We start from the raw sequence: 25,546 nt of genomic DNA, 5'->3' as shown, positions 1-25,546 counted from the left end.
TTTGTTTTGGAAACAAGTTTCATCAACAACCAGAACTCACCCTGTTCCTCCCCACCAACATAGACAATGTTCCTTACAAACGGCACTACCTTATCTGTCATAGTAAACCGAGGCAATCTCTGGCCCCATCTCTTCCATTCCTGTGCATGAAATCACATTAGCTTGCAAGATATGATCCACACAGCTCAGATCAGAGAGAAAAGGGGAGAGCAAGTAGCAGGGGAGGAGCTGAGCAAAGGAGAGCCAGGGAGAAGAGAACCTCAGAAGGCAAAAGGGAGGTAAGAGTCGGTTCCTGTAGCTGACCTGGCAGATCTGAGGACTCGGACCTGAGGAATTTCCGGGGACCCTCGGGGTCCTGACAAGGCAGGGGAGGGGCAGGGAGCTGCCGGGAAAGATTGGGGAGGCCAGTGGTGCCTCAGTCCGGTGGAAATAGGGAGGGGCTCCTGGGTCATCGGAGCGTAAACAAAGGCTCTGTCTGTACCCAGGGTGAGCCCGGTATCCTGCCTGGAAGAGGCGGGCCGCTGAGCTGGCCGGGTGAAGCAACCCGTGCCGAGAGGTTGCAAAGGCCGCATCTCCCAAGCACCGAGCACATCCCTGACGTCAGGCGCAGCGGGGCCGCGGCCAGCGCTAACTAGGTACAGATGCACGAGGGAGGGCAGCCTCTGCCGGGAGCCGCTCCCGCAGGCGCCGCCCCGCCCATGCCCGGAGCGGCTCCAGCCTCGGGCTGGGAGGAATCTGAGCCGCTCGCCCCCTCGCCGGCCTCCCAGACGGCGCGACAGCGCGCCCTAGTGGCCATGGGCCGGAGAGCGCGTCTAGGAGCCCCAGAGGCCCTGGTGTGGGGCCTGACATCTCTAATACATGCTGACTCTCATTGGACTCCCGTTAGAATTCACTTGGGGAGCTTTTAAAACTCACAATGCCCAGGAGGTACCCCATCTCAATTAAATTAGAACCCCTGGGAGCGGTACCCGGGCCCCAGTATTTTTTAAAACTCTCTAGGTGGTCCTATCTACGGCCAAGTTCAGAACCCGTCCCCTTAAAGCAGTGGTTTAAAGCAAACTGGAGAGTACATCAGAATCACCCGGAGGGCTTGTTAAAACGGGGATTGCTGGGCGCTGCCCCAGAGTTTCTGATCCCATAGGTCTGTAGTGGGGCCTCATTAGCTCTAGTAAGTTCCCAGGTGATGCTGATGCTGGGGGTCCCACGACCATCCCTGAGAACCAGTGCTTAACTTCTACTCCAAGAGTGGACCAGGGGCCACAGCACTGGCATCTCCCAGGAGCTTGTTAGAAATGCAGATCTGGAGGCCCCACCCCAGATCCAGTGAATTAGAATCTACATTTTATCTAGATGCAGGTAATTCATATGACATTAAGGTTTAGAAGCTGTGCTCTAAACACCATTTGGTCAGGCCTCACGTGACCAGGCTGTGTTGAGTGCTGGCAAAACCCCTTTACATCCTCCCCAAAATCTCTAGCTCAGAGAACTGGATGGAATGTTCCAGATTATCTTGTCCAATTCTCTTGTATGACAGATGGGGGAAACTAAGGCCCAGAGGAGGGAGGGGACTTGCCCAGGGTCAATCATCCTGGGCACCTCAAATTTCATACACTCATCAACATCCCCTCTTTCTGCCCAAGAGGTGGCGCTTGTGAGTTCTGATCTTCATCCATGGGTCAGGCACCTCATGAACTCAAGGGGCCCAGGTCCTTCCTGTCCTGTCTGCTTGGCAGTGCACCGAGGCAGCCAGTGGAGACCCAGGAAACCGGCAACAGAGAACACGGCTGGAGGTGGCCTGTGCCAGACGACCGGGACAGGCCAGGTTTGAGAGTTGATTGACAGCCACTGACACTAGGTGTTGAGACTCATGCCCATTTTTTGTTCATGACTATTCTTCTGAAATCTCAGGGAAGAGAGACTGATCAGATGCTTATCTTACAGGCACCTATCTTATAGACACATCTGTACACACTGAGCACCTGTCCCCAAAGCGGGCTGGATGGCCAGCTCTGGCCGCAGCTCATGGTGAGTTTCTGTCCTTTTTTATTATTCATGCAGGCAGTCTGAGGGGCACACGGGGTCCAGGTGGAGAGACTAGACAAATACACCAGTAAATGCAGTGAAATAGACATCACCACACTGGAGGTTTTGATGTCACTGGGAGTGGGGGGAGGGGTGGCATTTGGAGCAGGTGGACAAGGAGGGACGTATGGCGTGGGTCAGGGAAATCAGAGCCGGCTTCCTGCAGGCTAAGTGGCCATCACCGCCAGAGCAGGGTGGAGCTTGGACATGAACCCCAGCCTGTCCAAGTTGTACCTGTCACTCCTAACCACTCCTCTACCCTGTCCTCAAAAGGAACAGAGGTGAGACCACCTCGTGGCCTGTCTGGGATCTGTAACAGCGTGTCTGGCTGGAAAAGAGTCAACTGAGGCTGAACAGAGAGGGCCAGGGGGGCAGAGGGAGATTTGAATTTAAAGTTGATGACTGCGCTTTATCCAGAATCCCATGAGAAGCCATCTGAGTTGTGATAATGGAAAATGACGCTGATGGAAGTTTCAGGAAGACTGAGTCTTTCTAGAGTCCAGCATATTGCTAACGTGCAGAGCTCTAGCTTTAGGGGTCTGTGATGAGAGAATCACTGATGTTGTTTATAAGGTGATAACATTTTGGAAGGCTACATTTTAACACTCTGCATTCATTTCCATTCATTCCCAGAAAGCTCTGGTAAAATAAGCAATTTGTAATTGTTAAGTGAAAATGGGTGGGTATTTGTTTTCCTCTTGTGATCTTTTACATTCCAGCTACTCCACCCTGTTATCAGCTTTACAGAAAACAAAGAAACTGAAATTAAACATTAACCAGGATCATTGAGAATGTCACTGAAATGAACAGCCCTGGTGTTAGGAGAGGAGAGGCCCCTAACTCTCTGGTGGATTGTTCAAACAAGGAAGGGACCTGGGGGCAGGCCCCATTGCCAAGGGATTGGGAGGCCAGCTGATTCCAACTAGCACTTTCCATTCCAACAGACAGACATTTACTGAATTCCTGTGAGAGGCTAGCCATGGAACTAGGTACCTGGGTACAAGGAGGGCTCCGACAGAGTCCAGCCCTGAGAAACTCACATCACGTGTGACAAGGGCTCTTAAGGAGACAGGTACAAGAGACCATGGAGGACAGAATGAGAAGTGGTGTGTTTCACCCCCGAGGAGACAGCATCTGCTGTTGGTCTTAAAGAATCAATAGACGTCACTAGTGAAAAAGAAAGGGCAGTCCAGGCAGAGGGAGCAGGTAGACACAGGGTGGAGGGTGAGGTTGGGAAGTGACACGCTGGGTGTTGGTGTGGGGTGTGTGGTGGGAGGAGGAGTATATGGAGGATGGCTGGGGCTGGAAGGCAGCTGGGACCAGATGAAACACCAGCTCTAAAGTGCAGGCTTGATTGGGAAAGTTCTGGAGGCCTCTTCTAAAGCCCTCGGGCCACTGTGGGGAGGGTGGGCTGGCAGAGTGCCCTGGTGGGAGGCTGCTGGGGTCAGCCGGGCCAGAGATGATAAGGACTTGCCCAAAGCTGCAGCAGCAGTGAAGAGAGGTGGAGAAGGGCTCAAGAGGCATTCCAGAGGCACAGTCTTCTGACTTGGTGACTAATTGGGTGGGGGAGTTGAGGTCAATGACTGAACACTCTGACTTGCTGTCATCCTCTGAGAAAGGAATGGTCTCAGTCAAGGATCCAGCTGGGCAGCAGGAAGCACATGAGTATTTCAAACAGAGGGAACTGAATACAGGGGATTGGTTGCATAGTGAAGTAAATGCTGAGAAGCCCAGTGGGATGTTGAGGCAGCGCAGTGATTAGCAATGGGAAGAAGCCACTGGCACCTTCTAGAGCAGGAGGGATGAAAAAGGGAGACAGTGTGACTAGAGCCGGGAGGCCAGGAGGTACCTGACCCAGTAGAAACCAGAGCAGGGCTGTGCACGGGAGCTGAGGCGGTGGAGGAGACCCAGCCCCTGCGGGAGATGCTTCTTAGAGCAGAGAGAGAGGGGAAGAAATACCCTGGCTTCTCTCTCTGCCCACCTGCTGTTGGCCAAGCCTACTTGAAAACCCAAAGATAGGAAATGCCTCCCACAGGAACATCAGAGGAGGCAGCGGGGGTGAGAAGAGATGGTGAGTACAGGTTTGAACATGGGAAGCGTGAGGTGCCTCCCTGGAAGGGTGTTGAGCATGTGCTGAAGACATAGACTCAGAGGCTGGTGAGGCAGATGTGGAAGGGTCAGCGTGGCTCTGGTTGAGGTTTTCCCATCTGAGTCACACTGTCCCGGAGCTGAGCCTTGTGGGTAGGGCAGGGGGAGATGATGTCGGGTGGCTCAGTGACATGCTCCCCCGCCAAGTTGGGGAGAAAGGATGGTGCAGTGGAAACTGGGCGGGCCCGGAGAGGCTGCTAGACCTACAGCATCATCCCTGTTCTGACAGCAACTAGCTGTGACTTTGTGCAAGTGAATGATGCTCTCTGGGCCTCAGTTTCCCATCTGTAATGTGGAGAGCATGCCTCCCCCATTGGGAGAATAAAAACCATCCGGAAGCACTTTGTGAACAGTGAGGCTCTAGCTACTCTAGGAAGACCAAGGGTGCCGAGCAGATGCCGAGTCCAGCCAAGGCCACTTTTTTTTTTTTTTTTTTGCTTTGCTAGACCATGAATCTAAGTGTTAAAACACTGACCTAAAACGTAACGTCCACCCACCTTCTCACCCCGTGACACAGATGGAGCCTGACTGAGCCACGTTCCACACGGAGCCCTGGTCTTTCCCGAACTCTGTATCCCGAGCACACGTTATCCCAGCACAGCGAGACGCATCCTGTCTCGACAGCCATGCCACTTACCTGGGATGACTGGGGACTAGGGGCAGAGCAGAGGACACTGAATGGGGCCTTTCAGTAGCAGGCTTTGGCCCAAGGACATGTCCCCCACATAAGGTTCAAACCCTTCTTTTCCTGATACAGCAGGAGGTGGGTTCTTCACTTCCCTCCCTTAGAGCCTCGCTCACAGCCAAGCAGGCTCCACAGGGTGCAGGGCGGGAAGGGATCTTTGAGGTCGCCTGGGGTTGGGGCCCCTCACCTGGCTCCCTGAAATGGTGTGCAAAATCCTGTGGGTACTCTTTCCTGGGAAAGGGGCCATATCTTTCATCTGATTCGCAGCGGAGTTGGCAACCCCAGGAGGTCATGAAGTCCAGATGAAGCCCCTGCACTCTGCAGCCCCATCTCCCACCATCCTCTGCCTCATACAAGCCCCTCCAGCATCAAGCAACTGCTCGTAGTTGCCCAGACTCTCCACGCTTCTTCACCACCCTGGCCCTGTGTGGATGCTGCCTCTCCACCTGGAATCTCCTTCCCCCTCCTCCCACACATCTTATTTTCTCAGTCTTTAAGACCCAGTTCAAGCAGCACCCCCTCCAGAAATCCTCCCCTGACCCCCTCACCCCCGCTGCTAGTGGGCACGGCAGATCATATTTTCCAAAGACAGTCATTCCCATGTACGGATCCCACCCCTCATGATCTCCCTGCAGTGTGACCAAGAGGTGGGTCTGCATCCCTCCTCTTGGATCTGAGTGGGACTTGGGACTGCCCTGACCAATGGGCACAGGGAAAGGGATGCTTTGTGCCTTCAGAAGCTAGGTCAGAAAAAGGACAGCCTTCTGCCTGCTTCTCATTCATATTCTTCCTCTCTCTCTCTCTCCTTCCCTTCCTCCCTTCCTCTCCTTCTTTCCTGTCTTCTCTCCCTTCCTCTCTGTCTCTCCCTCCCTCCCTCCCCCCCCTCCCTCTCCCCTAAACACCTGCCTTGGACCCCAGCCACCATACTGTGAGGAAGTGCAGGCCACAGCGGAGCCATGGGGCCCACAGCCAGAACCACCAGTGAGTGTGCGCACTTTCGAGTCATTCCAGTTGAGGCCCCACATGGTGGTGCAGAGACAGACTGTCCTCACCATGCCCTCTCTGTGTGCTGACCCACGGAAACCTTGACAGATAGTAAATGATTACTGTCAGTTTAAACCACTGCATTTGGGGGTAATATGCTATATGCAGCAATTGACAAAAATACTTCTCTGGAGTCCAAGGACCCCTGTGCTTGTCTCTGTCCAAGCATTTTCTCCAGAGTTGTCACTGCTGGCTGACAGCTCTGCCTCTCCACTAGACCGTGAGCCCTCAGGGGCAGGGACCATCCAGCCATCTTCACACCCTGGCCGGGCACAGTGCTTGGAACTCAAGGGGCACTCAACAAATGTTTGTCAGTGAAACCCAGGAAATAAGAAAGAGACTACTAGGCGGATCAAAAATGAACTCCTGGGTGATAGACATATTTGAGATACAGCTCCAATCATGTAAGACATACATTTTTTAAATGAATGAAGTATTGATGAGAATGGATTCATTTAAAGCTTTCAGTTTTCATGAATTGGTCACATTAGGCGGTGATCTCTTGTGGGCTTGCAGAGGTTCGTCTGTAGAGTGAACAGGTGAAAGGACATAAAGGGACCCAATGGCAATGATCCTCCTTCAGCTTAGGTGGCCTCATGAATCCACAGAGTTATACTTATTTTCATTTCTCATACTGTGACTCCAGATTGTCCTCAAATAACAGGCACCCTCCTGGGACTCTGCAGGGCCCAGGGGCAGTTCACCCCCTCCCAAAGCTGTACCCCACAGGGATCCGGCCCCAAACACAGAATCGCTGCTCTGCTGTCCCAGACCAGGCTTCTGGCCTCCCACCCTGGGCCTGCACTTCCTTCCCGGGAGGACCCTCCAGGCAGAGAAATTTCATGATACAGGTCTCACCGGGCACACTTGACAGTTCTCAGAGCATCATCTCCTGCATCATCACACTTGATCTCCACATGTCACTGAGGCAGACCTGGCAGGGATGACAAGGCCCATTTTATAAAAGAAAGTGGTGGCACCAGGACTCTGGCCTGGACTTCTGCCTCCACACCACTGTCCCTCACCCCACTCTGGACACTGTCAGCAGGGCTGCTATTAATCATGGAGGTGGATCCTGCTGTATGTCCCTGGGGTGGGCTGAATCATCCACAGACGTCTGACCATCTCAGCTTAGCCCCTGGCACCCAGAACGTTTCTGGACCCCCTGGACCCACAGTCTCAGGTAAGCACAGGAAACAAAAGCTCAGGTCAATTAAATAGGATTAGATGATACTTCTGTTGCCAAAAGAAACACATGCATACACACACCCACACACACGCACGTGCACACGCACGCACATGTGCACACGTGCATACACGCACACACACACATGCACGCGCACACAGCAATAACAAACCAAGAAGACAAGCAAACAAGAAACCTTTAGTGTGCATTCTCCAAGCCAATCACAAGGAACTGTTTTGGGATGACTTTGTGCTCCCTTCCCCTGTACCAAAGTAAGAATCAAGTTAGCAGTGCTATGTCTGTCTCACAAATGTCTCCTTATATAAATATTTAGGTGGTACAAGCATGTGTCTCGCACATACACACGCCTCTGGATAAGGAGGTCCCAGGGTTAGGATGCGTCCTGGGATCTTTCCTTCCACACCTACCGTGTCTGCTCATTGTCTTCGAGGCTGACATTCCTCAAGTTGAGGGATGGGCAGGCGGAAGGCTGCAGGCTGTGCGGCAGCCAGGTCAGCTTACGGCGAGCTGTCAACCCAGTTTCTGACGCCCCGGCTAGGCCATAAATAACCACAATGAAACTGCAGCAGGCCGCTGGGGCCTCCACTGCAATGCACTCCCCCGCCATCAATCTCCCCTAATGACTGCTTGGCATTCAGGCTTCCGCTGTGACCCGACCCCAGCCCCCAGCATTCTTTGGGGCACAGTGTCCTTCCCAGGGACAGAATGGGTCAGCCGGGAGCACACTGCTTTGAGAGGTCCCCATGTCCTGCCAGTATAGTGTATGGATGACGGAGAGGGGCAGGAAAACTCATCACTCAGAACGCCACTCCTTTCAGGATGGGCTCCAGAAAGCAGATCTACAGCCAGCATCCACGTGGTTGATCTGGTCATGGTGGATTCTACACCACAAATGACCCCACACAGCAAGGGCTTCCCTGGGCAGTGTGACAGTCACTCACTCTGTGGAAGAAGCTGATCTTGGTGCTCTTCGCAGTGTGGGTGGGCAAAGCCAGGTGATACTGTAGCTCAGCTGTTTACACTTCTTTTATCCTGGCCTCAAGTGGCAGTGACCTTTTATTCTTACCTTTTAGCCTGATTCCCCTCAACTATCTCACCACCCTAAAAACATCCACCTAAAATCACATACCTGCCCCTCTTCCTCTCTCTCCCTCTCTCTCTCTCCTGAGCTCTTATGATTGAATCTACATAAGTAAAATACTTTTATGATTCCACCTGACCACCTAATAAACACTTTGGTTGTCTCATCAACAGTCTTACAATAGAATTTTAATCATATATCTTTAGATAAAAAATAAGACGACAAAATGATTGCTAAAAGGTGTACTCTGTCAGTACACACACGCCATACCCTCAGGCTGCGGTGACCACTGAGTCGTGAGGGCAGGAGTGGGGAGAGTGTCTTAGAGTCAGCCCCCTCATTAACATATGGGAAACTGAGGCCCTTGCAGTCCCAGGGTCAGATAGAGGACCCAGGTCTCCTGGGATCTATGCACTTGGGGGCAGGAGGAACCAAAACCAGCTCTTCCTCCAGTGGATAGAGAGTACACACCACAAAGCCACACCTTAGTCCAGGGCTGGGCACAGAGTAGGGCCCAGCTGGAGTGGACACTGGCGACGCCCCACCAGATCCCTGGGGTCCCCTTACTGGTTCCATGTGCCCTTCCCCAGCCTCGGGGTGCTTTCACTCCTGAGGTGGGCACCTGTGACTCTCTTTGAAGAGCTGTCCTCTCCCCGCTGGGGCACTTTGCATCCTGGGGGGTGGGAGGTGGGTGCTTAGCCAGTGGCTGACTGGTGAGGGGTACAAGGCGCAGCTCCTTGCCGTGAGTTGGGGCAAATTCTGAGGAATAATTTACGCTCCGGAGCTGTCCTGCGGGCTCCGGCTGGGGCTGGTCCTCAGCTTGCAATAGCACGCTGTTTGGCTTCCTGTCCCTGTCCTGCTTCTGCCGCGCCCTCACCAGTTTCTCCTGGGCTCACTTCTTTTTAAGAAATAACCTGCATCTGGACCTTCATCTCAAGATCTGTTTCTGGGGACCCTGACCACAGACACCAGGAGCCTTTGTGGAATAAATGAATGGATCATACCCCAAGAGAGGTGCCAATGAAATACAATGCCTGGCTAAAGGGAAGCTGCTGAGGGAGGGTGGCTGGAGGAGCTGCATTTAAGTGTCCTGAAGGCTGAAGCCAGGAGTAATAAAAAGGCTCCAGGTGCCTCCACTTAAAACTGCTCACGTAGCATCACGGCAGAATGAGTTGTTCCCTTTGTCTCTAGCCTCTAAGTTACAACTAAACAGACATTCATTAACCAACAGAGGATTCCCTACACAGCACAACAGGATGCCTGAGAGATCCACACAACCATACAGCTGAAGGTGGGTGGACTGGATCCCGGGCAGGCAGTGGAACTAGGTGAAGAGACCCCTCCCCCTCCCCAGCAGTAGCAATCCAGGTAGTAGATCCTCACACAGCAACCAGCGCAACTGTCAATGGAGGCAAAGGCAGCCCAGCTCACTTGCAAACACTTTTGGAGTGGTAGCCCAGCCCATGAGGGCACCCACCATGCTGTGGCATGGCCAACAGTGGCCATGCCAACACTCCCCACCGAGTGGCAGTGGCTCGGCCCCCACAAAGGCGCCCCTCCCGCCTAGCATAGCAGCTCAGCCAGTCCCCTGCCAAGAGCAGCAGCCCTGCCTGCACAAGAGTGAACCACCCACGAGCACAGAGGTCCCACCTGCATGTGTGCAACCCACCCGCTGAGCACAGAGGCCCTGCCTGCATGAGCTCAACCTGCCCATTGGCTGTGGCCAGCCTGTGCAAATGCAGAGCAGCCCTACTGGCACAACTACCAGCAGACAGGGCAGGATAGAAACACAGCTCCTGCTCCCCCACCAGCAGTGGCAGATGGAATCTGTGACCTGATACTACCACAAATGCTCTGGCAAAGGATCACTTCATCAAACATCATGAAAAACTACAGTAACATTTCAGAGCAGAAGGAAAACAACAAGTCTCCAGAAACCAATCCTGAACACACAGAAATTTACAATCTAAATGACAGAGAATTCAAAATAGTTGTCATACAGAATCTCAACGAGTTATAAGAAAATTCGGAAATACAGTTCAATGAGCTCAGGAATAAAATTAATGAGCAGAAGGAATACTTCACCAAAGAAATTGAAGCCCTTAAAAAAAACTATACAGAAATTCTGGATATGAAGAACACAATTAATGAGATGAAAAATAATCTAAAAACCATAAAAAATAGAGCTGATCTTACAGAGGATAGAATTAGTGAATTAGAAGATAGAAATATAGAAATACTTGAGGTGGAGGAGGAGAGAGAACTAAGATTTTTTAAAAATGAAGAAATTCTTCAAGAAATATTCAACTCAATTAAGAAAAGTAACATAAGGATTATAGCTATTCTAGAGGGAGAAGAGGGGGAGAAAGGAGCAGAGAGCTTGTTCAAAGAACTAATGGCTGAGAACTTCCCAAACCTGGGGAAAGAATTGGACTTACAAGTACATGAAGCCAATAGAACTCGTAATTACATCAATGCAAAAAGACCTCCTCCAAGGCATATAATAGTAAAACTCACAAAAGTCAATGACAAGGAAAAAATATTAAGGGAAGCAAGGCAGAAGAAAAGAACCTACAAAGGCACCTCTCTCAGGCTTTCAGTGGATTTCTCACCAGAAACCTTACAGGCTAGGAGAGAATGGAATGATATATTCAAAATACTGAAAGACAAGGGCCAGCCCGGTGGCATAGCGATTAAGTGCCTGCATTCTGCTGCGGTGGCCCATGGTTTGCAGGTTCGGATCCCTGGTACACACTGACGCACCACTTGCCAAGCCATGCTGTGGTGGTGTCCCATATAAAATGGAGGAAGATGGGCACAGATGTTAGCCCAGGGCCAATCTTCCTTGGCAAAAAGAGGAGGATTGGCATCAGATGTTAGCTCAGGGCTGATTTTCCTCACAAAAAAAAAAGAAACAAATAGAATTAAAAAGGATTGTGGAGAACCTAGAAATGCTGCAACACGCTGGATTTGAAAAATAAAACTTAAAAAAAAAATACTGAAAGACAAAAACTTTCAGCCAAGAATACTCTATCCAGCAAAATTATCCTTCAGATATGATGGATAAATAAAAGCTTTCCCAGATAAACAAAAGCTGAGGGAGTTCATCACCACTAGACTTGCCCTACAAGAGATGATGAAAGGAGCCCTCCTACCTGAAACAAAAAGGCAAAGATTTACAAAGCTTTGAGAAAGGAGATAAATAGACAGACAAAATCATAAAATTGTGGATCTCTATCAGAACAGATTAGCAAACAGTTAATTATAACATAAAAGATAAAAGGAAGGAAAGCATCAAAAATAACTGTAAACACTTCAATTTAGTCACAAACTCACAACACAGAAAAGAACAATTTGTGACAACAACAACTCAGAAGGGGACAAGGAAACAGATGGAACCTGCTTAGGCTAAAGGAGATAAGAGGCTATCAGAAAATGGACTATCTCATCTATGAGATCTTTTATACAAACCTCAATCATAACCACTAAACAAAAAATCAGAGCAGAGCCACAAATCATAAATAAAGAGAAAACTGAGAAAACCATCACAGAAAACCACCAAACTAAAATGTCAGTCAGAAATACAATGGAAAAGAAACAATGGAAATATAGAGCAACTGGAAGACAAGAAATAAAATGGCAGTATTATGCCCTCATGTATCAATAAGCACTCTAAATGTAAATGGATTGAATTCTCCAATCAAAAGACACACACTGGCTGGATAGATTACAAAACAAGACCCAACATTATGCTGCCTCCAGGAAACACATCTCAGCTCTAAAGACAAACACAAGCTCACAGTAAAGGGATGGAAGATGATACGCCAAACAAATGGCAAGCAAAAGAAAGCAGATGTTGCCATACGTATATCAGACAAAGCAGACTTCAAGATAAAAAAGGCAATGAGAGACAGAGGGGAGCAGTATATAATGATAAAAGGGACATTCCACCAAGAGGACATAACTTATGAATATATATGCACCTAACACAGGAGCACCAAAGTATATAAAGCAACTACTAACAGACCTAAAGAGAGAAGTTGATAGCAACACAATAATAGTAGGGGATCTCAACACCCTACTTACATCAATGGGTAAATCATCCATACAGAATGTCAACAAGGAAACAGTGGCCTGAAATGAAACACTAGACCAGATGGACTTAATAGATCTATATAGAACATTCCATCCAAAAACAGCAGACTACACATTCTTCTCAAGTGCACATGGAACATTCTCAAAGATAGACCATATGTTGGGAAACAAGGCAAGCCTCAATAAATTTAAGAAGATTGAAATCATATCAAGCATCCTTTCCAACCACAATGCTATGAAACTAGAAATAAACTACACAAAAGGTCACAGGTATGTTGAGACTAAACAACATGCTGCTGAACAACCATTGGATCAATGAAGAAATAAGAAGAGAAATCAAAAAATACCTGGAGACAAGTGAAAATGAAAACACAACATACCAATTCTTATGGAATGCAGCAAAATTGGTGCTAAGAGGCAAATTTATAGCAATACAGGCCTACCTCAACAAACAAGAAAAATCTCAAATAAGTACTCTTAACTACACTTAACAGAACTAGAAAGAGAAGAAAAAACAAAGCCCAAAGTCAGCAGAAGGAGGGAAATAATGAAAATTTGAACAGAAATAAATGAAATAGAGACTAAAAAAACAATTGAAAGGATCAGTGAAACTAAGAGCTGGTTCTTTGAGAAGATAAATAAAATTGACAAACCCTTAGCAAGACTCACTAAGAAAAAAAGAGAGAAGGCTCAAAATAAATAAAATTAAAAATGAAACAGGAGAGACCCCCCACTACAAGAAGTGCTCAAGAAGGCCCTCATCCTTGAGAATAAAAAGGAGAAAAGGAATTCAAAGTTTTGAACAAGGAGGAAAATAGGTCGACAAAACCGGAAAAATTGCAGTCCTCTATCAAAATAGATTAGCAAACAATTATAAAACCAAAGATCAAGGGAAAGTAAGCACCAAGCATAAATATAACCTCATCATGTTAAACATGAACTCACAACACAAGAAGGAATAAGATGTGACAACAATAACTTAGAAGGGGAAGAGGAAAGGGATCGAATCGACTTAGTCTAAGGGAATAAGAGGCCGTCAAAAAATGGACTATCACATCCACGAGATTTTTTATACAAACCTCATGGTAACCACTAACCAAATAATCAGAACAGAATCACACACGATAAAAGAAAGAGAAAACTAAGAGAACTCCCATACAGAACTACCAAACTAAATTGGTAGTCCAAAACACAAGGGACGAGAAACAAAAGAAATGCAAAAGAACCGGAAAAAGAGCAATAAAATAACAACAAGCCCCCATATATCAATAATTACCCTAAATGTAAATGGACTGAACTCTCCAATCAAAAGACACAAAGTGATGGGATGGATCAAAAAACAAGACCCAATGATATGCTGCCTCCAGGAAACACATCTCAGCTCTAAAGACAAACACAGGCTCAGAGTGAAAGGATGGAAGACAATACTCCAAGTTAATGGCAAACAGAAGAAAGCAAGTGTTGCCATACTTATATCAGACAAAGTTGACTTCAAGATAAAACAGGTAATGAGAGACAGAGAGAGGCACTATATAATGATAAAAGGGACACTCCACCAAGAAGACATATCACTTTTAAATATATATGCACCCAATACAGGAGCACCAAGGTACATAAAGCAACTATTAACAAACCTAAAAGAAGATATTAACAACAACACAGTAATAGTAGGGGATCTTAACAACCCACGCTCATAAATGGACAGATCATCCAGACAGAAAATAAATAAGGAAATAATGGACATAAATGAAAAACTAAATGAGATGGACTTGACAGATATATAGAGAGCACTCCATCCAAACACAGCAGATTACACATTCTTCTCAAGCATGCATGGAACATTCTCAAGAATAGACCATCTGTTTTGGAAACAAGGCATGCTTATATAAATTTAAGAAGATTGAAATCATAACAAGCATCTTTTCAGACCATAATGCCATGAAGTTTGAAATCAACTACAAGAAAAAAACCGGGTAGGGGCCAGCCCAGTGGCGCAAGCGGTTAAGTGCACATGCTCCACTGCAGCGGCCCGGGCTTCGCCGGTTCGGATCCCAGGTGCACACCGACACACTGCTTGTTAAGCCATGCTGTGGTGGCATCCCATATAAAGTAGAGGAAGATGGCCACTGATGTTAGCCCAGGGCCAGTCTTCTTCAGCAAAACAGAGGAGGATTGGCATTGGATGTTAGCTCAGGGCTGGTCCTCCTCACAAAAAGAAAAAAAAAAGAAAAGAAAAAAACCAGGAAAGTGAAAAAACTGTGGAGACTCAACAACGTGCTACTAAACAACCAATGGATCATTGATGAAATTAAAGAAGAAATCAAAGCATATCTGGAGACAAATGAAAATGAAAATACACTGTACCAACTCATACGGGATGCAGCAAAAGCGCTCCTGAGAGGGAAAGTCATAGCAATACAGGCCCACTTTAACAAACAAGAAAAAGCCCAAATAAGCAACCTAAAACTATGCCTAACAGAATTAGAAAAAGAAGAACAAACAAAGCCTAAAGTCAGAAGAAGGAGGCAAATAATAAAAATCAGAGCAGAAATAAATGAAATTGAAATTAAAAAAACAGTAGAAAGGATCAATGAAACAAAGAACTGGATCTTTGAGAAGATAAACAAAATTGACAAACCCTTAGCCAGACTCACCAAGAAAAAAAGAGAGAAGACTCAAATAAATAAAATTAGAAATGAAAAAGGAGAAATTACAACAGATACCACAGAAATACAAAAGATTATAAGAGAATACTATGAAAAACTATATGCCAACAAATTGGACAATCTAGAAGAAATGGATAAATTCCTAGACTCATACAACCTCCCAAAACTGAATCAAGAAGAAATAGAGAACCTGAATAGACCAATCACAGGTAAAGAGATTGAAACAGTAATCAAAAACCTCCCAAAAAATAAAAGTCCAGGACCAGATGGCTTCTCTGGAGAATTTTACCACACATTCAAAGAAGACTTAATACCTATCCTTCTCAAACTATTCCAAAAAATAGAGGAAGATGGAACACTCCCCAACACATTCTACGAGGCCAACATCACCCTGATACCAAAGCCAGGCAAAGACAATGCTGAGAAGGAAAACTACAGACCAATATCCCTGATGAACATAGATGCAAAAATCCTCAACAAAATATTGGCAAACCACATACAGCAGTACATTAAAAAGATCATACACCATGATCAAGTGGGACTTATACCAGGGACACAGGGATGGTTCAACATCCTCAAATCGATCAATGTGATAGACCACATTAACAAAAAGAGGAATAAAAACCATATGATCATCTCAGTAGATGCAGAGAAGGCTTTTGACAAGATCCAACATCCACTTATGATAAAAACTCGCAACAAAATGGGTATAGAAGGAAAGTACCTCAACATAATAAACACCATATATGATAAACCCACAGCCAACATCATACTCAATGGTGAAAAACTGAAAGCCATCCCTCTGAGAACAGGAACAAGACAAGGATGCCCACTCTCACCACTCTTAGTCAACATACTGGAGGTTTTGGCCAGAGCAATTAGGCAAGAAAAAGAAATAAAGGTATCCAAATTGGAAAGGAAGAAGTAAAATTCTTGCTGTTTGCAGACAACATGATTCTATACATGGAAAACCCTAAGAAATCCACTAGAAAACTTAGAAATAACAACTACAGCAAAGTTTCAGGGTACAAAATCAATTACAAAAATCAGTTGCATTTCTGTACACTAATAATGAACTAACAGAAAGAGAAGTCAAGAATACAATCTCGTTTACAATTGCAACAAAAAGAATAAAATATCTGGGAATAAATTTAACCAAAGAAGTGAAAGATCTATACACTGAAAACTATAAGACATTATTGAAAGAAATCGAAGACATAAAGAAATAGAAAGATATTCCATGCTCATAGATTGGAAGAATAAACATAGTTAAAATGTCCATACTACCTAAAGCAATCTACAGATTCAATGCAATCCCAATCAGAATCCCAATGACAGTCTTCACAGAAATAGAACAAAGAATCCTAAAATTTCTATGGAACAATAAAAGACCCCAAATAGCAAAAGCAATCCTGAGAAAAAAAGAACAAAGCTGGAGGCATCACAATCCCTGACTCAAAATATACTACAAAGCTGTAGTAATCACAGCAGCATGGTACTGATACACAAACAGACACACAGATCAATGGAACAGAATTGAAAGCCCAGAAATAAAACCACACATCTATGGACAGCTAATTTTTGACAAAGGAGCTAAGAACATACAATGGAGAAAGGAAAGTCTCTTCAATGAATTGAAGGGGTTGGGAAAACTGGACAGCCACATGCAAAAGAATGAAAGTAGACCATTATCTTACACCATATACAAAAATTAACTCAAAATGGATTAAAGACTTGACTGTAAGACCTGAAACCATAAAACTCTTAGAAAAAAATATAGGCAGTACACTCTTTGACATCAGTCTTAGCAGCAACTTTTCGAATTCCATGTCTACTCAGGCTAGGGAAACAAAAGAAAAAATTAACAAATGAGACTACATCAGACTAAAAAGCTTCTGCGAGGCAAAGGAAACCATGAACAAAATGATAAGACAATGCACCAACTGGGAGAAAATATTTGCAAATCATATATCCAACAAGGGAAATATATAAAGAACTCATACAACTCAACAACAAAAAAACAGACACCCCGATCAAAAAATGGGCAGAGGATACAAACAGACGTTTTTCCAAAGAAGATATACAGATGGCCAACAGACACATGAAAAGATGTTCAACATCACTAATTATTAGGGAAATGCAAACAATGAGATATCACTTTACATTCATCAGAATGGCTATAATTACCAAGACAAAAAATAACAAATGTTGGAGAAGATGTGGAGAAAAGGGAACCCTTGTACACTGTTGGTGGGAATGCAAACTGGTGCAGCCACTATGGAAAACAGTATGGAGATTTCCCAAAAAATTAAAAATAGAAATACCATACAACCCAGCTATCTCACTATTGAGCATTTATCCAAAGAATGTGAAATTTTAACAATACAAATAGATCTATGCACCCCTATGTTCCTTGCAGCATTATTCGCAATAGCCAAGACATGGAAGCAACCCAAGTGCCCATCAACTGATGAACGGATAAAGAAGATGTGGTATATATAAACAATGGAATACTACTCAGCCATAAAAAAAGACAAAATCATCTCATTTGCAACAACATGGTCGGACCTTGAGGGTATTATGTTAAGCGAAATAAGCCAGACAGAGAAAAACAAACACCATATTATTTCACTCATATGTGGAAGATAAACAAACACTTGGATAAAGAGAACAAATTGGTGGTTACCAGAGGGGAAGGGGGTGGGGAGTGGGCCAAAGGGGTAAAGATGCACACATGTATGGTGACGGATAAAAACTAGACTATTGATGGTGAGCACGATGCAGTCTACACAGAAACTGATAAATAATAATGTACACCTGAAATTACACAATGGTATAAGCCAATATGTCCTCAATAAAATAATTTAAAAAAACGGCTCACGTAAGTTATTGTAACCACAGCAGCCATGTGAGCATATCCGCAAGCGCATGGGCTGTTTCTGCATTCCCAAGGACACTGTGAACCACAGAGCCCTCTTGAGGGACCATTCTGGATTGGTTCATCTTCTGGATAACTGAGGACTTGCTCCATTAATTGATAAACGTTTAACATTTACGCTCCTTAGAGTTTCAGCTGCTGCTGTAACCAGGGGGCTTGCAGCAGAGGCCTTCAGCCCGCCCATTCTCTAACGGCTGCTTTGGGTCTTAGCCATGTACAAGAGCTGCGCAGCTCAAGCCCAGCATTCCATTGTCTCTCTGCCCCTTGGTCTTCCCCACACCCATTTCCTGGAAGTGTGGGGGAATGGAGGCTGAGGGTGGGAGCTGGTGGATAAATGGACCACCTTTTGTCCTTTAGGGGGGCAGCTCTAGAGACGTTCTGGATGCTTCTCAGGCCGTCCTTATGGAATCAATCCCACAGCAGCAGCTTCCACAGTACCTCCTGGTGTTGGTTTTCCCTCCTTCTCTCTCATGGTCCTGCTCCCTGGGATTACCTCCCAATTAAACAACATCCAAGTCCTTGCCCAAGCCCTGCTTTCATGGGCATGCAAACTAAGACCATATTACATATCACGTCCACTGTTTCCAGGCAGTTCTGGGTCAGCATTATCTCCTTCAGCTCATTACTTACCTCCAGCTCTGTGCTGGAATAGCGTGTTGCCCTCAGGAGCTACTAAGGTGCCTTCCACGAAATGGCCCAGGCCATTCGAAATGGCTCTTCTGGAGTTTGTGTCTGATTTTGCCGTTTTTCTCTCTCTCTCTTTGTTGTTAGCAGGTCTCCAGCAGGACCACCACCCTCCTCCCAATTTATGATTTTTGCCTTTAATCTACTACAGTCTGGAAACCATATGACCAAACTTGATGGACCTGTGTCTAACATGAAAGTGAACAGACTCTGAGTGGAGGAATGTAACTTTGAGCACATGCAAGAGCTTTCATCAAAGGCATGGAAGCTTATTTTGGCTGCTTGGGAGACATTTTTATTTTTTCCTGGTTTAGAGCTCTAATTTGGAGAGTGTAGAGGCTGGATAGTGAAATTTTATATGAATGAGTTCTTGTATTTCCATTTAAATATGGGATGTATTTGTGGGCAAATGCAGGGGGTCTAATAATACTCATTGCAAATGCCCTAAGGCTTTTGGCCTGCCATTTATTAGCATATACCAACTTTATAGATCCTTTTTTTTCATAGATCCAATTTTTAAGACTCCAGGAGACTTCACAAGTTTGCCAGCTTCACAGACGTCAAAACAATATCATACACCAAAGAACAGTCGCTGACACACAGATTTCAGAGCAAAAATAAAATCAGTCCAGGGACTGAATCCAACTCCCCCCGTTCAGCCTCCAAGTCTAACCCAGAGGTACCCTTTTCTCTCCTAAGAAGTCATATGTCCCCGCTCGTGGGCAAGAGGTGTGTGTCCACATTGGCTCCAGGATGACTTGATGGGGTTTCTCACGTGGGAAGAATTCTATTCTGGGTTTGCCTCCCTTCTTGGCAACTTTCTCAGCCTCAGGGGCACAGGGGCCATGGCACAGGTGCCATGGTGAAGGCCACGGAAGAGCTGAGCTTCAGGTACAGGCGCAAGAACACACTGCAGCAGGAGTGTGGGTGGTAACCCACCCTGAAGCACTGGGAGGGGCAAAGGGGAGAATCAAGGTCAGTGGAGCTCTCTCCTGAGTGTTTCCTGTGCTGCTGAGAACAGGGGCGGGCAGGGGCACACGGTGATTAGTTGTGGGAGAGGTTAAATGGGAGAGAGAGAGGCTTTGGCTGTGGGACCTCCCGGGACAGGCCGTGAATGTGAATGGGAGTCTCTTTCTTGGACGGGCTCAGCGCCACATGGTGGCGGGGTGCTCTCTGCTGGACAGGGACTAGGTCTAGGCGGAGGGAAGTATATCCCACTGGGGCTTGGGCCCCCTTCCAATGCCCTGGCTATGAAGACCCCAAAGAGTGGTATTCTGGGCATGGCGGCAGGTGATAGGAGGGCTAAAGTTTGAGGGTCATGGTTGCTAAAAGGACATCAAGACTGATGCAGTGCTGTCACTGGGGGTTGGTCACTCTGAGTGGTTTGAGAGCTGGAGTTCACACAGAGGAGGCTGATGAGGATGTGGTAGGAGGCTGAGAGAGTTGGGGGCTGGGTGGTTGTTGGGGTGGTCATCAATGATGCTATCCATGCTTCTGAGGATGGTGCAGCTTCAGCGAGGCCATCTGTCAGCAAAGCAGGCCCCTGAGTGAACAAAGGATGGCAGTGAGAGGCTGACAACTCCACCCATCAGGGAATCCTCTGAGGCCTCTGAGAAGGAATCTATGGATGAGAGCTTAGATGGGGATGCAGAAGCCCCTTGAGACAAGCTTACTGCCTCAGTGACTGCTGGGAGAGGCTCCTCAAATTTTGCAAGAGAAGAAAACACATCTCCTCTAAGGAGGTGAATTAATTGGCCTGCAAGCTGAAGTCTGTGTTTCTCAAATCTGTAATTCCCCATGGCAGAGCTGAAATCTGGTCATGAGAAATGATCAGCTTCTTGGCTGGGGGCAATTTGGCAGAAGCACAGAGCTGTCAGTAGTTCTGACTGGGGCCTGCTCCCAGGAGAGTGGCCTTGCATAACTGGGCCGGGAGTGTCCCACTAGGTGTCACCGAGTCCCCCTGTGTGCTTGACTGGCCCAAAGAAGACAGGAGATGGGAGCCTCCCAGGGAGGTTGCTTTCCAAATTCATTATTTCCAACTCAAGGATTTTCCAGAAAAAACTCAGTCCCATTGTCCTGAATGCTCAGTTCGACCACGTACATTAGGTTGCCCTGAAATCTGAGGGGTGGTATTCAGTTCTGGTCTCTGCTAGCAGAATGGTTTGAGTGGGACAGTGTCTGAAAGGCTTTCTTGGGGAGGGCAGAAATATCTCTCTCAGCCAAGTACACAAAGGTTAGTTGGTCCTTGGGCAAGAAAGAAATGTCAGTATTGTCCAAGAACACTTTCTCCAACTCTCGAGGTCATCAAACAGTCTCTTCTCCTGATTCGTCTGTCATTCTCAAGACTGCGTTTCTGCTTCTGCAGCTGGCAAGGTGGTGTCTGAGCACCTTAGAGACAGGACTCATGAAGCAAGTGTTCTAGAAACACCTGAGCAAACCAAGCCTTCCAGACTGTCAGTACATCTGCTTCAAAGGTCTTGGGCAAATGCTGCATCAATTCTACTTTTTTCAGCCTTGCGGGAGCATTAATGCTTCCCATCCAATAACAGGAATGTCCTTGACCATGAAGTATCTCTCTGTGAAGGCTGACCCCAGAGCCTCTGGAATTTCTGTGAAATCCAGCTTGACAAAGAAAGCCTGAAAAGGCTGTGTTGGGATAATCCAATCTACAGGATTGGAACCAAAGGACACAGGCAGGCCAGACACATTGTTCTGAGAAAATAAAAAGACCCCACAAGTCAGCGATAGATGGAACCTGCCAGACAACACCATCAAGGAAAATGCCTTCCTCATCTACCATGGGGCCTCCGGCCCAGAGCCCCAGCCCTGTAGAAAGGCATTCAACTCTATACTCCACATTCATAGTCCATCCACAGCAGGAGGAAGGCACATCCTTCCAGATGAATCCCAACCATGGCTTCTATGAAGACCACACCTTGTGAGAAGAGCAGCTTAAGAGAAGTTGCAACTGGGAATGTTTAAACCAGAGCTGGGATGACGATTGAGGAGATGTGAAGGCTGCTTCCACTTATGAAGGGCTATTGTGGGGACAAGGGTGTCCACTTGGTCAGGCCAGCAGGAATGTTACAAGCAGGCCAGTTTGGACAGTCAGAGCTGCCCAGGGAAGGCTCTGGAGGATGTGAGCTGACCACCACTGGGCACAACCAGCCGGCAGTTCCTAAGAGGTCATGGTGGAAGGCCATGATGGCACTCTGAACATCAGCTGTGGCCAAGAAGTCCAGCTGCCCCCAGAGGCCTGAGAGTTTAGACTCTGGCCGGGCCCTCTTCCAGCTGCCCACCATCCCCCAGGCCAGGTGAGCATACCTTGGAGGGTTGGGGCCGGAGGTGAGACCCTCCACACACTCACCTGAAGAGGAATCAGTGCTCAAAGCTTTCAGCCAGTGGTTACCAGATGAAGATTCTGAGGCCCAGAGAGGGGAATTGACTTGCTCACAGTCACAGAGCAAAGTTGAGGCAGAGCTGATGCCACAAATCCAGTTTCCTAATCTTTTCTCTCTCCCTCCAAAGACAAGGAGGGAATCTCTTGAATCTCTTCTCCCCTTTACAAAGCCTCTCTGGTTAGGCAGAAGTGAGAGGGGAGCCACAGGCAGACACCCATGAACTCCACTTCATAAGGAAAAAAGTGCCAGAAAACAACCTTGAGGCCTCCCTTAATGAGACTATGATGCCCTGCCCACCAACATGCCCTGCAGCCAGGTGAGGTGCCAGCCCTGACCACCAACGCACTTAGCAGCCACAGCCACATGTCACAACCAGACCAAGCAAGAGTCCTGCCCATCCTTGCACCACAGTTGCGGCCTCATCACGTCAGGAGGGCCCACACAGCCCACAGGGGGGATACCCCTTGAGCACCTGGCTCAGGCGGCTGGGGGGAGCGCATTTTTGGGCCCACAGGATATCTCCTACATAAGTCCACTCACTCAAGACTGGGAGAAGTAGCTGATTTACCAACACACAGACACAAACACTGAGAATTAGGCAAAATGAAGAGACAAAGGAATATGCTCCAAACAAAAGAACAAGACAAAACCTCAGAAAAAGAACTAAATGAAATAGAGATAAGCAATCTACCTGATAAAGAGTTCAAAGTAATGGTCATAAAGATGCTAACCAACCTTGGGAGAAGAATGGATGAACACAGTGAAAACTTCAACAAAGAGACAGAAAATATAAGAAAGTACCAGACAGATGTTATAACTGAACTGAAAAATACACTAGAGGGGTTGGTTCAACAGCAGACTGGGTGAAGTAGAAGAACGTATCAGTGACCTGGAAGAAAAAGCAATGGATCTCACCCAGATACAGCGAGAAAATGAAAAAAGAATTAAAAGTGAAGATACCTTAAGGGACCTTGGGGATAACATCAAACGAAGTAACATTCACATTATAGGGATCCCAGAAGGAGAAGAGAGAGAGAAAGGGCCAAAAAACTATTTGAAGAAATAATAGCTGAAAAATTCCCTAATGTATGGAAGGAAACAGACTTCCAGGTCCAGGAAGCCTAGAGAGTCCCAAATAAGATGAAGCTAAAGACACCCACACTAAGACACATTATAAGTGAAATGGTAAAAGTTAAGGATAAAGAGAGAATCCTAGGGGCCAGCCCAGTGGCACAGCAGTTAAGTGTGCACACTCCACTTCGGCAGCCTGAGGGTTTGCAGGTTCGGATCCCAGGCACACACCGACGCACCATTTGTCAAGCTATGCTCTGGCGGCATCCCATGTAAAGTAGAGGAAGATGGGTGTGGATGTTAGCCCAGGGCCAATGTTCCTCAGCAAAAAGAGGAGGATTGGCATAGGATGTTGGCTCAGGGCTGATCTTCCTCACTAAAAAAAAAAAGAGAGAGAGAGAGAGAATCCTAAAAGCTGCAAGAGAAAAACAACTTATAACATACAAGGGAAATCCTGTAAGGCTATCAGCAGATTGTTCAGCAGAAAGTTTACAGGCAAGAAGGGAGTGGCATGATATATTCAAAGCACTGAAAGGGAAAAACTTCCAACCAAGAATTCTCTACCCAACAAGATTACCATTCAGAATTGAAGAAGAGATTAAAAATTTTCCAGACAAGCAAAAGCTAAAGGAGCTTATCACCACTAAACCAGCCTTACAAGAAATGTTAAAGGAACTTCTTTAAGCTGAAAAGAAATGGCATTTATTAATAATAAGAAAACATACGGGGGCCAGCCTGGTGGCTTAGTGGTTAAGTTCGTGCACTCTGCTTTGGCGGCCTGGGGTTTGCAGGTTCAGATCCCAGGCACGGACCTATGCACCGCTCATCATGCCATGCTGTGGCAGCATCCTATATACAAAATAGAGGAAGATGGGCACAGATGTTAGCTCAGGGCTGATCTTCCTCACCAAAAAAAAAAAAGAGCTATTAAAAAAAAAAACATACAAAAGTAAAAATCTCACTGGAAAAGGTAAATATCTAATAAAGGTAGTAGATCAATCACTTATAAAGCAAGCATGAAGGTTAAAAGACAAAAGTAGTAAAGTTAACTAAAATTACAATAATTACTTAAACGATACATAAAATAGATAAATTGTAAAATGTGTCATCAAAAATATAAAACTAAGGGGTAGAGGTAAAAAGATAAAGCTCTGGGGGCTGGCCCTGTGGCATAGTGGTTAAAAGTTTGGCGTGCTCCACTTCGGCAGCCTGGATTCACGGGTTCAGATCCTGGGTGCAGACCTACACCACTCGTCAGCCACACTGTGGTGGCAACCTACGTATAAAGTAGAGGAAGATTGGCAACAGATGTTAGCTCACAGCTAATCTTCCTCAGCAAAAAAAAAAAGTAAAGCTCTGGAATGTGTTCAAATTTAAGCTGCTATCAACTTAAAGCAGACTGCTATTTACATAGGATGCTGTATGTGAACCTCATGGTAACCACAAGGAAAAAACTTATAGTAAATACATAAAAGAAAATGAGAAAGGAAACTAAATATAACACTAAAGAAAGCCATCAAACCACAAGGGAAGAGAGAAAGAGAAGAATAAAGGAGCAAAGAAGAACTACAAAACCAGCTAGAAAACAATCAACAATATGGCAACAAGTACATACCTATCAATAATTACTTTAAATGTAAATGGACTAAATTCACCCATCAAAAGACATGGAGTGGGGGCCAGCCCGGTGGCGCAAGCGGTTGGGTGCGTGCGCTCCGCTGCGGCGGCCCGGGGTTCGCTGGTTCGGATCCCAGGCGCACACCGACGCACTGCTTTGCTTTGGCAGGCCATGCTGTGGCGGCGTCCCATATAAAAAGTGGAGGAGGATGGGCACGGATGTTAGCCCAGGGCCGTCTTCCTCGGCAAAAAAAGAGGAGGATTGGCGGATGTTAGCACAGGGCTGATCTCCTCACAAAAAAAAAAAAAAAAAGACATGGAGTGGCTGAAAGGATAAAAAAACAAGACCCATAGAAATGTTGCCTATAAGAGATTTACTTCAGGAGTAAGGACACACACAGATTAAAAATAAAAGGATGGAAAAGGATATTCCATGCAAAAGGAAGCATAAAGAAATCTGGAGTAGCTATACTCCTGTCAGACAAAATAGACTTTAAAACAAAGACTGTAATAAAAGATAAAGAAGGACATTACATAATGATAAAGGGGTCAATCCAGCAAGAAGATATAGCACTTACAAGTATATATTCACCCAACATAGCAGCACCAAAATGTATAAAGCAAATATTAACAGACTTAAAGGAAGAAATTGAAAGCAATACAATAATAGTAGGGGAATTTAACACCCCACTTACATCAATGGATAGATCATCCAGGCAGAAAATCATTAAGGAAACATTGGCCTTAAACAATATATTAAACCACATGAACTTAATAGACATATATACAAAGCATTCCATCCCAAACCAGCAGAATACACATTCTTC

This window comes from Diceros bicornis, chromosome 15 (genome assembly GCF_020826845.1).
Source record: "Diceros bicornis minor isolate mBicDic1 chromosome 15, mDicBic1.mat.cur, whole genome shotgun sequence".
NCBI lineage: Eukaryota > Metazoa > Chordata > Mammalia > Perissodactyla > Rhinocerotidae > Diceros > Diceros bicornis.
The sequence above is the reverse complement of the archived record's forward strand: the minus strand, read 5'-3'. Positions refer to the sequence as shown.